General features: G+C 37.2%; 2 long non-coding RNA genes across 8 annotated transcripts; both read left to right on the plus strand.

The window, feature by feature from the left end:
• Positions 1–3,253: 3,253 nt before the first annotated feature.
• Positions 3,254–7,206, plus strand: LOC127066730 (uncharacterized). Of its 7 annotated transcripts, none has more exons than XR_007782489.1 (6): positions 3,687–3,833; positions 4,343–4,500; positions 4,788–4,945; positions 5,233–5,390; positions 5,836–6,057; positions 6,948–7,206. It is a non-coding gene; the product is annotated as an uncharacterized LOC127066730 (long non-coding RNA). The 7 variants fall into 7 exon arrangements; XR_007782488.1 differs by lacking the exon at positions 5,233–5,390 and adding an exon at positions 5,456–5,613; XR_007782491.1 differs by lacking the exon at positions 4,788–4,945.
• Positions 7,207–9,716: 2,510 nt separating this feature from the next.
• LOC127066731 (uncharacterized) lies at positions 9,717–10,978 on the plus strand. The gene is made up of 3 exons (XR_007782495.1): positions 9,717–9,846; positions 9,907–10,441; positions 10,537–10,978. It is a non-coding gene; the product is annotated as an uncharacterized LOC127066731 (long non-coding RNA).
• The last annotated feature ends 7,118 nt before the right edge of the window (positions 10,979–18,096 follow it).

Raw genomic sequence — 18,096 nt, forward strand, 5'->3', positions numbered from 1 at the left:
GAAAAATAATAAAAAATATAATATAAGTATGTAGATAATACGATATGGATGACAAATGTAATTAATTCGAATATTAAACATAGACAATAATTTTTTAATGAAAATATTATATTTTTTAAAGATATAGAAACGTTAAATAGATACGCATTTGTATTACAAGGTTATCCCTATGCTTTATACATTACGCGAAATAATGAGTAATTGTTAAATCAAAATAATTCGATGAATTTATGTATTGATGCGTAATATATATATATATATATATATATATATATATATATATATATATATATATATATTTGAAAAAAGTAATACTTCTTTGAATTTTTATTTAGACATATCGGATAATTACATAATTTATGATCGAAGTAATGTATCGTGTGTCGATAATAATTATATATAATCGAGAATCGAAAAGAAAGGAAAGAAGGAGAAATAATACATATGTAAATAGATATGTAGAGAACTGATCATTAAAATGTATATAGACGACGAGAATTAAAAAGCGATCACGAAAACTATTCATTATTTTTGGGCAGTACTAACATATATAAAAAACAAGAACTGAATTGGCTTACTAACCTAATTTATTTCTTCTTCTCTGTATTCGAAGCGAAAGCAAATGACAGAAAAAGATAGAAAACACACAGATGCAAACGATTGTCGAGCTCGGAACAACACACCAACACATTCGTAATAATCGTATCACATATACACACATATACGTATATTACACATAACCAACTCTCCGAAACGTCTAGTATTTACACATTCTCACAGATTACGTTTTTTCATTTTTCACAGTTGCTCAGAAGACAAAGAAAGAAGTTCGCTTAGCGGTAGTAGCTGTTGATCCTTCAAACGACGTACGTCTTGATTCTGGAAGACGAAGAACGATACACTGACACTCATTCTAATTCGATACTCTGTCTTATCTCGTGAAATTCTTGACAATCTGAAAAATGTGAAATCTCATATTAATACAGAATAAAATTAAAAGTGTATGTGTGAAAAAAGAAGAAGATTAAAAAAGTGTATGTGTATATATAATCTGTAAAAATATCCATATACGTGTGTATGTGTGTGAAAATCGAATATAATATAAAATATCAATCTATCATGATTATAAACGCAAAATTATTGATCAGAGTATTGTTAAAAAGCGGGAGAAGTATCGATATTGAAAAAATTAAGCTGGAAAATAGAAAAAAAAGTACAATGCAATAGCTTCCCGGGGATCAACGAGACCGATTTTATTTTCGCGAATATCTTTTAAACGCAACGATGTTCCGATTTGAGAATGAGGCTTTTTGAAAATCGCTTACTTAGCTATCGATTGGTGTTTAATAATAAAGTGTACGTTGGAAAAAATCTCCTAATTACTTGTAACGGGGAGACGTATTTGGTTGGTACGAACTGAAGCAGCAATGGCGTCATCTACACCGTGAAGGTGCATCTTCGCGTTGTACATACATATTACGTCATTTTAGAAATATTACGCATTAATAAATATATTAATTTTTCTTAACATTTTATTGAAAAATAGCACAAAATATAATATTCAATCGCAAAGAAAACATTGAAAATTGTTATCAAACGTCTTATTACTTTCTATTAAGTTATATAAAATTCCCGCCAAATACGTAGATTCCCGCCAAATACCCGCGTAATGATATACCTAGATTTCTTCTGTCTTTTACTTCAGGTGTCAAAAGATAATTAATTAATAAATGGAATAATCAAAGAATTTATCTTTTCTATGATCAATATCTCTTGTAAATGTTTGAAAAGAATGATATTCAATTATATTTGCCTATAGATTGATCTAAAAATATTAATTAATAAATAATGTTTGTTCGAGAGTATTTATTATGTATTCGTTGGTAGCCAGAAGTTCTAATCGTTTTGGAAGAAGAAAAAGCTGCAACGAAGAAGAAATTCATCTGAATAAGGGAAGAAAAAAAAAAGGATTTCGTGTAGATTTTCGAACATTACTGATCTGTATAAATTCTAAAAAGCATTAGCACATCGACCAATATCATTTCTTGCAAAAATTTATATTTCATCGCAAAATATGGGGACAAAAATATTCACTCTCGTTTGCTGTCACACAGATATTGGACACATTCACACAAATACATGGAACCGAGAATAAAACATTGTCTCCAAGCTGCGAATGCACAAACCTGTGTGAATTGATATGCTGCATCCATAATCTTTTAGAAAAATTCTTTCAATGCGAAGGTAAGCACAAACCAATACTTTTTTATTTGCTTGTACATATTTACTATATAGCTACATAAGATTTCGAATTAGTTTTCTTTTGAATATCGAATCTTTTCAAAGGCGAAAGCTCAGAAATTAATATTTTCGATAATTTTACACTTATTTAAACAGTTTCTAATATTTGCACAATACAAAGATTAATATTTAAACAATACTATATTCCTTTAACATTACAAAGATCGATACGTGAGAGAAATAAAATAACTAGTTTATAATTTTAATACTTTGAAATTTTCGTTTTGCGATCATTGCCTTTGCGTAATACGAACATATACGACTTTTATTTACTTTGACTATTATTTTGTTAGTTTCCTTTTGTATGCCGACGAGTGCACATCGCAGTTCGTGTAATATGCATTCTTTGGAAGTAATAGAGAACAGTCAATGTAAGTACATAATTATATCTCTCATTCTTCCAATATTCTACACGATTTATTTCGGTTTAGAATGAAATTGTGGAGTGGGGATACTGGGCTTCCCGAGATGACAACAAAGTCAAGCGTTCGACCGATTATGGTTCCATATAAATGGTTCAGTCTTGCTGCGTATTCCGACGACTACACATCTCAGTTCTTGTAGTACACATCGCAGTTCTCGTAGTACACGTTCTTCGGAAGTAATAGAGAAGAGTCAATGTAAGTACATAATTATATCTCTCATTCTTCCAATATTCTACACGATTTATTTCGGTTTAGAATGAAATTGTGGAGTGGGGATACTGGGCTTCCCGAGTTGACAACAAAGTCAAGCGTTCGACCGATTATGGTTCCATATAAATGGTTCAGTCTTGCTACGTATTCCGACGACTACACATCGCAGTTCTTGTAGTACACATCGCAGTTCTCGTAGTACACGTTCTTCGGAAGTAATAGAGAAGAGTCAATGTAAGTACATTTACATTCAAACATTTTTTCTAATTTTCTATACGATTTATCTTGCTTTAGATTCAAATTGCGAAGTGGGGATAGTGGGCTGCGAGAGAGGAAAACAAAGACGGGCCTTCGACTGCCTCTTACAGATACTAGTTCAGTTGTGTTTTGGTCTTCGAGGAGAGAACTTAGAAATTTTCGCGGAGGCCGTTCGTGCGATTATTAACATACAGGTAGTTTAAATATATATCTGTATCACTCATGCGTACAATATTCTATACAGTTTGTTGGATTTTAGACTAAAGTTGCGGAGTGGGGATAGTCGGCCTGGAGGGACGACAACAAAGACGGTCCTTTGACTTACTTTTACAGTTACCAGTTCAGTTGTGTTTTGGTCTTCGAGGAGAGAACTTAGAAATTTTCGCGGAGGCCGTTCGTGCGATTATTAACATACAGGTAGTTTAAATATATATCTGTATCACTCATGCGTACAATATTCTATACAGTTTGTTGGATTTTAGACTAAAGTTGCGGAGTGGGGATAGTCGGCTTGGAGGGGCGACACAAAGACGGTCCTTTGACTTACTTTTACAGTTACCAGTTCAGTTGTGTTTTGGTCTTCGAGGAGAGAACTTAGAAATTTTCGCGGAGGCTATTCGTGCGATTATTAACGAACAGGTAGTTTAAATATATATCTGTATCACTCATGCGTACAATATTCTATACAGTTTGTTGGATTTTAGACTAAAGTTGCGGAGTGGGGATAGTCGGCTTGGAGGGGCGACACAAAGACGGTCCTTTGACTTACTTTTACAGTTACCAGTTCAGTTGTGTTTTGGTCTTCGAGGAGAGAACTTAGAAATTTTCGCGGAGGCCGTTCGTGCGATTATTAACATACAGGTAGTTTAAATATATATCTGTATCACTCTTGCGTACAATATTCTATACAGTTTGTTGGATTTTAGACTAAAGTTGCGGAGTGGGGATAGTCGGCTTGGAGGGGCGACACAAAGACGGTCCTTTGACTTACTTTTACAGTTACCAGTTCAGTTGTGTTTTGGTCTTCGAGGAGAGAACTTAGAAATTTTCGCGGAGGCCGTTCGTGCGATTATTAACATACAGGTAGTTTAAATATATATCTGTATCACTCTTGCGTACAATATTCTATACAGTTTGTTGGATTTTAGACTAAAGTTGCGGAGTGGGGATAGTCGGCCTGGAGGGACGACAACAAAGACGGTCCTTTGACTTACTTTTACAGTTACCAGTTCAGTTGTGTTTTGGTCTTCGAGGAGAGAACTTAGAAATTTTCGCGGAGGCTATTCGTGCGATTATTAACGAACAGGTAGTTTAAATATATATCTGTATCACTCATGCGTACAATATTCTATACAGTTTGTTGGATTTTAGACTAAAGTTGCGGAGTGGGGATAGTCGGCTTGGAGGGGCGACACAAAGACGGTCCTTTGACTTACTTTTACAGTTACCAGTTCAGTTGTGTTTTGGTCTTCGAGGAGAGAACTTAGAAATTTTCGCGGAGGCCGTTCGTGCGATTATTAACATACAGGTAGTTTAAATATATATCTGTATCACTCTTGCGTACAATATTCTATACAGTTTGTTGGATTTTAGACTAAAGTTGCGGAGTGGGGATAGTCGGCCTGGAGGGACGACAACAAAGACGGTCCTTTGACTTACTTTTACAGTTACCAGTTCAGTTGTGTTTTGGTCTTCGAGGAGAGAACTTAGAAATTTTCGCGGAGGCTATTCGTGCGATTATTAACGAACAGGTAGTTTAAATATATATCTGTATCACTCATGCGTACAATATTCTATACAGTTTGTTGGATTTTAGACTAAAGTTGCGGAGTGGGGATAGTCGGCTTGGAGGGGCGACACAAAGACGGTCCTTTGACTTACTTTTACAGTTACCAGTTCAGTTGTGTTTTGGTCTTCGAGGAGAGAACTTAGAAATTTTCGCGGAGGCCGTTCGTGCGATTATTAACATACAGGTAGTTTAAATATATATCTGTATCACTCTTGCGTACAATATTCTATACAGTTTGTTGGATTTTAGACTAAAGTTGCGGAGTGGGGATAGTCGGCCTGGAGGGACGACAACAAAGACGGTCCTTTGACTTACTTTTACAGTTACCAGTTCAGTTGTGTTTTGGTCTTCGAGGAGAGAACTTAGAAATTTTCGCGGAGGCCGTTCGTGCGATTATTAACATACAGGTAGTTTAAATATATATCTGTATCACTCATGCGTACAATATTCTATACAGTTTGTTGGATTTTAGACTAAAGTTGCGGAGTGGGGATAGTCGGCCTGGAGGGACGACAACAAAGACGGTCCTTTGACTTACTTTTACAGTTACCAGTTCAGTTGTGTTTTGGTCTTCGAGGAGAGAACTTAGAAATTTTCGCGGAGGCCGTTCGTGCGATTATTAACATACAGGTAGTTTAAATATATATCTGTATCACTCATGCGTACAATATTCTATACAGTTTGTTGGATTTTAGACTAAAGTTGCGGAGTGGGGATAGTCGGCTTGGAGGGGCGACACAAAGACGGTCCTTTGACTTACTTTTACAGTTACCAGTTCAGTTGTGTTTTGGTCTTCGAGGAGAGAACTTAGAAATTTTCGCGGAGGCCGTTCGTGCGATTATTAACATAAAGGTAGTTTAAATATATATCTGTATCACTCTTGCGTACAATATTCTATACAGTTTGTTGGATTTTAGACTAAAGTTGCGGAGTGGGGATAGTCGGCTTGGAGGGGCGACACAAAGACGGTCCTTTGACTTACTTTTACAGTTACCAGTTCAGTTGTGTTTTGGTCTTCGAGGAGAGAACTTAGAAATTTTCGCGGAGGCCGTTCGTGCGATTATTAACATACAGGTAGTTTAAATATATATCTGTATCACTCATGCGTACAATATTCTATACAGTTTGTTGGATTTTAGACTAAAGTTGCGGAGTGGGGATAGTCGGCTTGGAGGGGCGACACAAAGACGGTCCTTTGACTTACTTTTACAGTTACCAGTTCAGTTGTGTTTTGGTCTTCGAGGAGAGAACTTAGAAATTTTCGCGGAGGCCGTTCGTGCGATTATTAACATACAGGTAGTTTAAATATATATCTGTATCACTCTTGCGTACAATATTCTATACAGTTTGTTGGATTTTAGACTAAAGTTGCGGAGTGGGGATAGTCGGCCTGGAGGGACGACAACAAAGACGGTCCTTTGACTTACTTTTACAGTTACCAGTTCAGTTGTGTTTTGGTCTTCGAGGAGAGAACTTAGAAATTTTCGCGGAGGCCGTTCGTGCGATTATTAACATACAGGTAGTTTAAATATATATCTGTATCACTCATGCGTACAATATTCTATACAGTTTGTTGGATTTTAGACTAAAGTTGCGGAGTGGGGATAGTCGGCCTGGAGGGACGACAACAAAGACGGTCCTTTGACTTACTTTTACAGTTACCAGTTCAGTTGTGTTTTGGTCTTCGAGGAGAGAACTTAGAAATTTTCGCGGAGGCCGTTCGTGCGATTATTAACATACAGGTAGTTTAAATATATATCTGTATCACTCATGCGTACAATATTCTATACAGTTTGTTGGATTTTAGACTAAAGTTGCGGAGTGGGGATAGTCGGCTTGGAGGGGCGACACAAAGACGGTCCTTTGACTTACTTTTACAGTTACCAGTTCAGTTGTGTTTTGGTCTTCGAGGAGAGAACTTAGAAATTTTCGCGGAGGCCGTTCGTGCGATTATTAACATAAAGGTAGTTTAAATATATATCTGTATCACTCTTGCGTACAATATTCTATACAGTTTGTTGGATTTTAGACTAAAGTTGCGGAGTGGGGATAGTCGGCTTGGAGGGGCGACACAAAGACGGTCCTTTGACTTACTTTTACAGTTACCAGTTCAGTTGTGTTTTGGTCTTCGAGGAGAGAACTTAGAAATTTTCGCGGAGGCCGTTCGTGCGATTATTAACATACAGGTAGTTTAAATATATATCTGTATCACTCATGCGTACAATATTCTATACAGTTTGTTGGATTTTAGACTAAAGTTGCGGAGTGGGGATAGTCGGCTTGGAGGGGCGACACAAAGACGGTCCTTTGACTTACTTTTACAGTTACCAGTTCAGTTGTGTTTTGGTCTTCGAGGAGAGAACTTAGAAATTTTCGCGGAGGCCGTTCGTGCGATTATTAACATACAGGTAGTTTAAATATATATCTGTATCACTCTTGCGTACAATATTCTATACAGTTTGTTGGATTTTAGACTAAAGTTGCGGAGTGGGGATAGTCGGCTTGGAGGGGCGACACAAAGACGGTCCTTTGACTTACTTTTACAGTTACCAGTTCAGTTGTGTTTTGGTCTTCGAGGAGAGAACTTAGAAATTTTCGCGGAGGCCGTTCGTGCGATTATTAACATACAGGTAGTTTAAATATATATCTGTATCACTCTTGCGTACAATATTCTATACAGTTTGTTGGATTTTAGACTAAAGTTGCGGAGTGGGGATAGTCGGCCTGGAGGGACGACAACAAAGACGGTCCTTTGACTTACTTTTACAGTTACCAGTTCAGTTGTGTTTTGGTCTTCGAGGAGAGAACTTAGAAATTTTCGCGGAGGCTATTCGTGCGATTATTAACGAACAGGTAGTTTAAATATATATCTGTATCACTCATGCGTACAATATTCTATACAGTTTGTTGGATTTTAGACTAAAGTTGCGGAGTGGGGATAGTCGGCTTGGAGGGGCGACACAAAGACGGTCCTTTGACTTACTTTTACAGTTACCAGTTCAGTTGTGTTTTGGTCTTCGAGGAGAGAACTTAGAAATTTTCGCGGAGGCCGTTCGTGCGATTATTAACATACAGGTAGTTTAAATATATATCTGTATCACTCTTGCGTACAATATTCTATACAGTTTGTTGGATTTTAGACTAAAGTTGCGGAATGGGGATAGTCGGCCTGGAGGGACGACAACAAAGACGGTCCTTTGACTTACTTTTACAGTTACCAGTTCAGTTGTGTTTTGGTCTTCGAGGAGAGAACTTAGAAATTTTCGCGGAGGCTATTCGTGCGATTATTAACGAACAGGTAGTTTAAATATATATCTGTATCACTCATGCGTACAATATTCTATACAGTTTGTTGGATTTTAGACTAAAGTTGCGGAGTGGGGATAGTCGGCTTGGAGGGGCGACACAAAGACGGTCCTTTGACTTACTTTTACAGTTACCAGTTCAGTTGTGTTTTGGTCTTCGAGGAGAGAACTTAGAAATTTTCGCGGAGGCCGTTCGTGCGATTATTAACATACAGGTAGTTTAAATATATATCTGTATCACTCTTGCGTACAATATTCTATACAGTTTGTTGGATTTTAGACTAAAGTTGCGGAGTGGGGATAGTCGGCCTGGAGGGACGACAACAAAGACGGTCCTTTGACTTACTTTTACAGTTACCAGTTCAGTTGTGTTTTGGTCTTCGAGGAGAGAACTTAGAAATTTTCGCGGAGGCCGTTCGTGCGATTATTAACATACAGGTAGTTTAAATATATATCTGTATCACTCATGCGTACAATATTCTATACAGTTTGTTGGATTTTAGACTAAAGTTGCGGAGTGGGGATAGTCGGCCTGGAGGGACGACAACAAAGACGGTCCTTTGACTTACTTTTACAGTTACCAGTTCAGTTGTGTTTTGGTCTTCGAGGAGAGAACTTAGAAATTTTCGCGGAGGCCGTTCGTGCGATTATTAACATACAGGTAGTTTAAATATATATCTGTATCACTCATGCGTACAATATTCTATACAGTTTGTTGGATTTTAGACTAAAGTTGCGGAGTGGGGATAGTCGGCCTGGAGGGACGACAACAAAGACGGTCCTTTGACTTACTTTTACAGTTACCAGTTCAGTTGTGTTTTGGTCTTCGAGGAGAGAACTTAGAAATTTTCGCGGAGGCCGTTCGTGCGATTATTAACATACAGGTAGTTTAAATATATATCTGTATCACTCATGCGTACAATATTCTATACAGTTTGTTGGATTTTAGACTAAAGTTGCGGAGTGGGGATAGTCGGCCTGGAGGGACGACAACAAAGACGGTCCTTTGACTTACTTTTACAGTTACCAGTTCAGTTGTGTTTTGGTCTTCGAGGAGAGAACTTAGAAATTTTCGCGGAGGCCGTTCGTGCGATTATTAACATACAGGTAGTTTAAATATATATCTGTATCACTCATGCGTACAATATTCTATACAGTTTGTTGGATTTTAGACTAAAGTTGCGGAGTGGGGATAGTCGGCCTGGAGGGACGACAACAAAGACGGTCCTTTGACTTACTTTTACAGTTACCAGTTCAGTTGTGTTTTGGTCTTCGAGGAGAGAACTTAGAAATTTTCGCGGAGGCCGTTCGTGCGATTATTAACATACAGGTAGTTTAAATATATATCTGTATCACTCATGCGTACAATATTCTATACAGTTTGTTGGATTTTAGACTAAAGTTGCGGAGTGGGAATAGTCGGCTTGGAGGGGCGACACAAAGACGGTCCTTTGACTTACTTTTACAGTTACCGGTTTAGTTGTGTTTTGGTCTTCAACGAGAGAACTTAGTAATTTTCGCAGGAAGCCACTCTAGCAAGAATTAAGCAAGAGTCGACGTAAGTATATTTTTCTATCACTCATATTTTCATAATTCTGTACTGTTTCTTTTGTTTCAGACTTAGATTCTGCACTTCCAGGGACTTTGACACACTATCTCCAAAATTGGACTTAGAATTTTTCTCACCTTCGTGCTACTTTGACAATCTATCTGCACGAACGGACTTAGAAATTTTCGCACCTTCGAGATACTTTGACAATCTATCGCCACGAGTGAACTTAGAGATTTCTGCACTTTCGGAAGACTTTGAAAATCTATCTCCACGAATGGACTTAGAAATTTTCGCAGGAAGCCACTCTAGCAAGAATTAACGAAGAGTTGACGCAAGTATATTTTCTATCACTCTTATTTTCATAATTCTGTACTGTTTCTTTTGTTTCAGACTTAGATTCTGCACTTCCAGGGACTTTGACAAACTATCTCCAAAATTGGACTTAGAAATTTTCTCACCTTCGAGATACTTTGACAATCTAGCGCCACGAGTGAACTTAGAAATTTTTCCACTTTCGGGGGACTTTGACAATCTATTTCCACGAGTGGACTTAGAAATTTTCACATGATACCATTCGAGCGAGTATTAACGAAAACTTAAAGTAAGTATATTTCTCTATCATATATTTCTTGAATTAGTTATACAGTTTTCATTATAACAGTGATACTAACAATTTCGTTTGTATTTTTGTTTCAGAACCCGTTACAATCACGCACGTTGCAATGATGTAATCGAGTGTTAGTACCGCTAAAATAAATTTATCGTGAAATAGAAGCAGTGTTTGTTCGTTCGCGTTTCGCGATTTAAATCATAAGTGTTTTTGCACAGACTGCGTGCAATGCAGTCTTTAGAGTCAGTGTTTGTTCGCGTAGTTTTTTGATTTTTTAACAGTCGCACAGACTGTACTTATAAAATATAGTAGAGTTTCGTTAAGTAAATTCAGTGATCGTTCGTTAATAAATAACTATCGCGAGTTAGAGTCAGTGCATCACTGAAGAGGATCTCAACCAACTTCGATGTCGACCTACCTCATTTTCAACCAACTACAAATCATCCACCCTCAATTTCGACCTAAGTCGCGGTCCAGTGTTTTGGAGCCGTCGCAGAACTTCTTAAGTAGTAAGTTAATTTTTAAGTCCCTCCGATCACTCAATCATGTCGAGGACGAAAGGTCCGAATCGGCACGAGTGATTGGTTGTATTTAATTCGTAGAAGAGCAATGAGTGACCACGAGTAAATTTATCCGGAAATTTACTCGTGAATGGTTCGTTATTTTTTGATTTATTTATTAGATCAGGATAGAGTCTTCTTGCTTAAACGCGTTAATTATAATTATTTGAAATTTTGAATATTTAAATGCATTTTTAAATAATTTTCTCTCGCGAAAATAGTAAAGTATCGCGATATTCACAAATTTTAATAATGAATAAGCAAGAAGATATTCGCGATGGATAGTATCTGGATTACAAGTGAAATTTTGTAATTTGTTTTTCAATAATTCGAATAATTGCTTGTAAGAAAGAGCGTCCAATGATTTTTCATTAAATTTTTAATTAAAGATTAATTAGTTTTATTAATAAAAGAAAAGTCTCAGTAGAGTCATTGTTTTTGAAGGAATAAAGTAGAGTCATTGCTTTTGAAAGAATAAAGTAGAGTAGAATCTTTGATAAAAGACAAAGAGACTTGTAGAATCATAATGCGTAGAACATAGAATAACTTAATCAATTTTTAGCATAGGATTTTCAGCAATTAATATATTAATTCCTGTATCTCTTTCTGTGCTTTCTCGATTTTTCGTTTCAGGATTGCTTTAGAGTTGCGTTAGATTTATTAGTTTTCTTCCACGTTTTAGAATAATTGATGGTTTTAATTTCGTGACATTGACGATAGTTCAAATGATCTATAGTAGTTGTTAGGGCACGAAGCAAAGAAGAGGCTATATGCCGAAGAGGCCCCCACAAATTGTGGCTCAAGAGGGCAACTATTAGACTATTGAGTTATTTTCGAAAGTTTTACAGAACTCTTCGAAAATGGCTCTTAGTCATAATTTAATTTTACCATGTTGTCACTCAAAATGCTCTTTTAGAATAATAATAATGTAATTTCCAGAAACTGAAACGACGTGACATTCCGTCTCCCTTCTCACATTGCCACGCGTACGCGAATAGAATTTTTACGTACTTTATATACTGATATTATTAAAGTCGAGTAACAAATTTTTGTGTATTTTTCTTTTCTAAAGTTCAATTGAATTCGTAATATTATTTTTATAAAATCAAGTTTCATATTAAAGTAATAATTTCGAAACGTTTAAAATATGGCAATTGTGAGGACCACTGAAGGTGCACTAACTAAAAGTGCACAGAATAAGAAAATGCAATTGCGGAAAACACCGAAATTGCACTGAACGAAGGTGCACATACAAATGAAATAAGAACATTTAAATATATACCATATTCTCCGCTCACTTTTACAGGAAGGATACCTAATAGGATTCCAGTATTACTCGGCGCATGGCTGCGTGTTATAGTTTAAATAATTATTTTAAATTGTTGATTAATTACTTTATCTTTTCTCGGGTGGGACCCTTGGGAGGGGCCCTCGGGTGTGGGCCTTAGGCGGGTTTCGTTCTTTCACTAATGAAAAATCGAATACACTTATGGTATTCTGATTTTCATCGAGTGAAACGTTCTTCGAGAAGCACACACATCGTTCGAAATTCTATTTTTCTCACACGCACTTACAAAACTATTCTCGGCTTCTTTTTTCCTTTTTCTCTTGTTATTTTCGTCTCCTCTTATTTTTTCTTTCTTCTTGTCCTCATCTTCTTTTAACCTTTTTTTGTTTCAGATCAGATCATCGAAGAACCGATCATCGAAGAACCGATCATCGAAGGACCGATCATCGTGAAATTAATTTTTACAGGGAAGTTTTAATTGTATATTTGTTTTTTTTTCTATTTTATTTAATCATTAATTTATTTATTAATTATTAATATTATTGTTTAATTATATTTTGATTTCAAATGTATACTTATATATAAATGGCTTTTTGCATATAATTATCTCTTTCTGTTTTATTCTTTTTCTGTTTCAAGTTACTTATTTCTGTTTCAGGTTAGATCATGAAAGGACCGATCATCGTGAAATTAATTTTTGCAGGGAAGTTTTAATTGTATATTTGTTTTTTTATTTTATTTTATTTAATCATTAATTTATTTATTAATTATTAATATTATTCTTTAATTGTATTTTGATTTTAAATGTATATTTATATATAAACGGCTTTTTGCATATAATTATCTCTTTTTGTTTTATTCTTTTTCTGTTTCAAGTTAGGTGATCGCTGGACCTATCATCGTGGGATTTTTACACGGGAGTTAAAGGAACCTCTCTGCATATAATCTATATTATATGCGGGAAGGGTATGTCTCCTTGCTTCCGTACGCGAATAATAGGGAAAACACTCACGCGCGTGACGGCCGGCACGCGCGTGGGTGTTCGCGAACGCGAGATTAAGTCCTACCGAGGACTACGCTTTGATTTTTGAAATCGAAATAGACACGACCGGTCGTGTCTCGAGATGTCTGAAGCCGACGGTGTGGACGGTGGAGCTTTCTGTAAGCGGGGTTTTATACATCTCCAGTTTGCTGAGAAGCCCGAAGCTCCCGAAGCGGAAAGGCATCTCGGTTCGCGGATTTTAGAGTAGATTCCCCGTTAGCCCGTGGGTCCCAAAGTGCAGCAACCTCCACGCGGTGGGACCTGGGTCGGTGATACTTGTAGATACATCGAAATTTTATGGGATACAAGTATTACCGAGCAAATGACTGCATATTTCAAAGAATTTTCCAAAATCTTTTCTATGTAATTCCAAATTATATTTTATATTATTTCTAACATCTTCGATACATTCACCAATAAATTCACAGTCATTTCTATTCATTGAAACGCATAGCTATGTAGTAGTTGAAACAATCATTCGAGATTAATTATTTTAGCTTCTCTCGGGTGGGACCCTTGGGTGGGGCCCTCGGGTGTGGGCCTTAGGCGGGTTTCGTTCTCTCTCTAGGAATAAAATTAAACTCATTTATGGTACTCTGAATTTTGTCTAGTGAAATGATCTTCGAGATAACTATCCATTGTTCTGAGTTCTATCTTTCTCTCGGACATGTTCCGTGTTTCTTTTCTTCGTTTTTCCTTTTCTTATCTTTTCTTTTCCTCTTCTCTTTTTTCTTTTTTCTTTTCTCTTATTCTTTTACTTTTTTCTGTTTCAGGTTAGACTATCGAGAGACTGATCATCGAGAGACCAATCATCGTGAAAATAAATTATTACAGGAAAGTTTTTGTATATTATTTTGCATATAATTTTAGCTATTATATTTAATTTTTATTATTACCTTTTAATTTTTGCTGATATATTAATTTCTTTTTATATTCTTTCTCTGTTTCAGGTTAGATCATGAAAGGACCGATCATCGTGAAATTAATTTTTGCAGGGAAGTTTTAATTGTATATTTGTTTTTTTATTTTATTTTATTTAATCATTAATTTATTTATTAATTATTAATATTATTCTTTAATTGTATTTTGATTTTAAATGTATATTTATATATAAACGGCTTTTTGCATATAATTATCTCTTTTTGTTTTATTCTTTTTCTGTTTCAAGTTAGGTGATCGCTGGACCTATCATCGTGGGATTTTTACACGGGAGTTAAAGGAACCTCTCTGCATATAATCTATATTATATGCGGGAAGGGTATGTCTCCTTGCTTCCGTACGCGAATAATAGGGAAAACACTCACGCGCGTGACGGCCGGCACGCGCGTGGGTGTTCGCGAACGCGAGATTAAGTCCTACCGAGGACTACGCTTTGATTTTTGAAATCGAAATAGACACGACCGGTCGTGTCTCGAGATGTCTGAAGCCGACGGTGTGGACGGTGGAGCTTTCTGTAAGCGGGGTTTTATACATCTCCAGTTTGCTGAGAAGCCCGAAGCTCCCGAAGCGGAAAGGCATCTCGGTTCGCGGATTTTAGAGTAGATTCCCCGTTAGCCCGTGGGTCCCAAAGTGCAGCAACCTCCACGCGGTGGGACCTGGGTCGGTGATACTTGTAGATACATCGAAATTTTATGGGATACAAGTATTACCGAGCAAATGACTGCATATTTCAAAGAATTTTCCAAAATCTTTTCTATGTAATTCCAAATTATATTTTATATTATTTCTAACATCTTCGATACATTCAGCAATAAATTCATAGTCATTTCTATTCATTGAAACGCATAGCTATGTAATAGCTGAAACAATCATTCGAGATTAATTATTTTAGCTTCTCTCGGGTGGGACCCTTGGGTGGGGCCCTCGGGTGTGGGCCTTAGGCGGGTTTCGTTCTCTCTCTAGGAATAAAATTAAACTCATTTATGGTACTCTGAATTTTGTCTAGTGAAATGATCTTCGAGATAATTATCCATTGTTCTGAGTTCTATCTTTCCCTCGGACATGTTCCGTGTTTCTTTTCTTCGTTTTTCCTTTTCTTATCTTTTCTTTTCCTCTTCTCTTTTTTCTTTTTTCTTTTCTCTTATTCTTTTATCTTTTTCTGTTTCAGGTTAGACTATCGAGAGACCGATCATCGAGAGACCAATCATCGTGAAAATAAATTATTACAGGAAAGTTTTTGTATATTATTTTGCATATAATTTTAGCTTTTATATTTAATTTTTATTATCTTATTAATTTTTGCTGATATATTAATTTCTTTTTATATTCTTTCTCTGTTTCAGGTTAGATCATGGAAGGACCGATCATCGTGAAATTAATTTTTACAGAGATGTTTTAATTGTATATTTGTTTTTTTTATTTTATTTTATTTAATCATTAATTTATTTATTAATTATTAATATTATTCTTTAATTGTATTTTGATTTTAAATGTATATTTATATATAAACGGCTTTTTGCATATAATTATCTCTTTTTGTTTTATTCTTTTTCTGTTTCAAGTTAGGTGATCGCTGGACCTATCTTCGTGGGATCTTTACACGGAAGTTAAAGGAACCTCTTTGCATATAATCTCTATTATATAGGAATTATATAGCAGAAAGGGTATGTCTCCTTGCTTCCGTACGCGAATGATAGGGAAAACACTTACGCGCGTGACGGCCGGCACGCGCGTGGGTGTTCGCGATCGCGAGATTTAGTCCTACCGAGGACTTCGTTTTGATTTTGAAATCGAAGTATAGACACGACCGGTCGTGTCTCGAGATGTCTGAAGCCGACGGTGTGGACGGTGGAGCAATCTGTAAGCGGGGTTTTATACATCTCCAGTTTGCTGAGAAGCCCGAAGCTCCCGAAGCGGAAAGGCATCTCGGTTCGCGGATTTTAGAGTAGATTCCCCGTTAGCCCGTGGGTCCCAAAGTGCAGCAACCTCCACGCGGTGGGACCTGGGTCGGAAGTACTTGTGATACATCGGAAACTCATAGACTGCAAGTATTACCGAGCGAATGGCTGCATTCTTCAAGATTTTTCCAAGTTTTTCTCTATCAAATTCCAACTAAATTTCGAAGTACGTTCAATTTACGTTCATTCGTACATCTTCCATATATTCTGCAATAAATGTGCTCTTTCATTTTTATTTATTCAAAAGTATAATTTTATAATAATTAATTATTATAGTTTCTGCCGGGTGGGTCCCTTGGGATGGGCCCTTGGGCGTGGGCTTCTGTGCGGGTCTCCTTCCTTCAGTACCAAATAATCGAGCTGGATTTTCGTACTCTGGTTTTGCTCGGGTATGTCTTTTCTTTTCTTTTCCATGTCCATATTTTCTTTCCAATTTCATCTTTTTCACAGGGGCCTATGTTCCATTGCACCTTACGGATATTCTTTTCTTTCCTTTCTTTTCTGCTTCATCCTTCTCACGTGTGCGCACACTCTTGTTTTCTTCTCTTCTCATTTGCGTCTTCTCTTCTTCTCTTTCTCTTCTTCTTTCTCTTCATCTTTTCCTCTTCTTCGCGAATCTCGATATATCCGCGCGGAATACGGGTAGGATAGGAAGAACACTCGCGCGTCTGTCGGCGGGCATAGGCGTGGTGTTCTCGGGCGCGATTAAAAGTCCTACGGTAATGGACTTCGTTTGATTGCTAAAACGAATAAATGACCGGTCGTGTGTCGGTTCGTGTGCTGCCGAGTGGTATGGATCTGCTATCCGTAAGCGTGGACTGACCCTCCTCCAGTTAGCCGCCTGAATTCTCGGTTGGTACGTGGACGCCGCGAACGCGAATTTAGAATAGAGTCATCGTTATTCTAACACTCACGGAAGTGTTCGGGCGCGATTAAAAGTCCTACCGGGGACTTTGTTTTATAGAACGTCGATGATTGATCACGCCGGTCGCGCGAATTTTAGAGTAGAGACCCCGTTAGCCCGTGGGTCTCCAACTGCAGCAACCTCCACGCGGTGGGACCTGGGTCGGAAGTACTTGTGAATCTTCAAAATCTTATGGTGTGCAAGTATTGCCGAGCGAATGGCTGCGTTCTTTAAGACTTCTCTAAAATTTCTTCTGTGTAATACCAAATTCAACATCGAAGGACATACATTTTACATTCTTTCTTATTCTTTCCGTATATTCAGCAGTAAATTCACATTTATCGAAAAGCACAGCTATTTAATAATTGAAATAATTATTGGAGATTAATTATTATAGTTTCTATCGGGTGGGACCCATGGGAAGGGCTCATGGGCGTGGGCTTCTGTGCGGGTCTCCTTTCAGTACCGAAAAATCCAGCTCGATTTCCGTACTCTCGTTTTGATCGGCTCCATCATTTCTTTTCTTTTCTCTTCTCTTCTCTTCTTTTCAATTCCATCTTTTTCACGTGTGTACGTGTTTCTCTCCATCTTACGGATATTCTTTTCTCTCCTTCTTTCCGAGTTTTGTCGTTTTAACATGCGCGCACGTTCCGGCTTCCTTTTCTTCTCTTTCTCTTCCTCTTCTTCTGTTCTTCACTGATTTCGATACATCGGCGCAGGTTCGATGTATCGTCGAATGGTTTGTTTCATATTCGATTGTTAGACGGGAATACGGGTAAGATAGAAAGAACATTTGCGCGTGTGTCGGCGGGCACAGGCGTGGTGTTCCCGGGCGCGATTAAAAGTCCTACGATAATGGACTTCGTTTGATTGCTAAAAACGAATAAATGACCGGTCGTGATACGGTCATCGGATGACTGTAGAGTGAGACGGTCTATGTGCTACTGAGGAGGAT

Source organism: Vespula vulgaris, chromosome 10 (genome assembly GCF_905475345.1).
Source record: "Vespula vulgaris chromosome 10, iyVesVulg1.1, whole genome shotgun sequence".
NCBI lineage: Eukaryota > Metazoa > Arthropoda > Insecta > Hymenoptera > Vespidae > Vespula > Vespula vulgaris.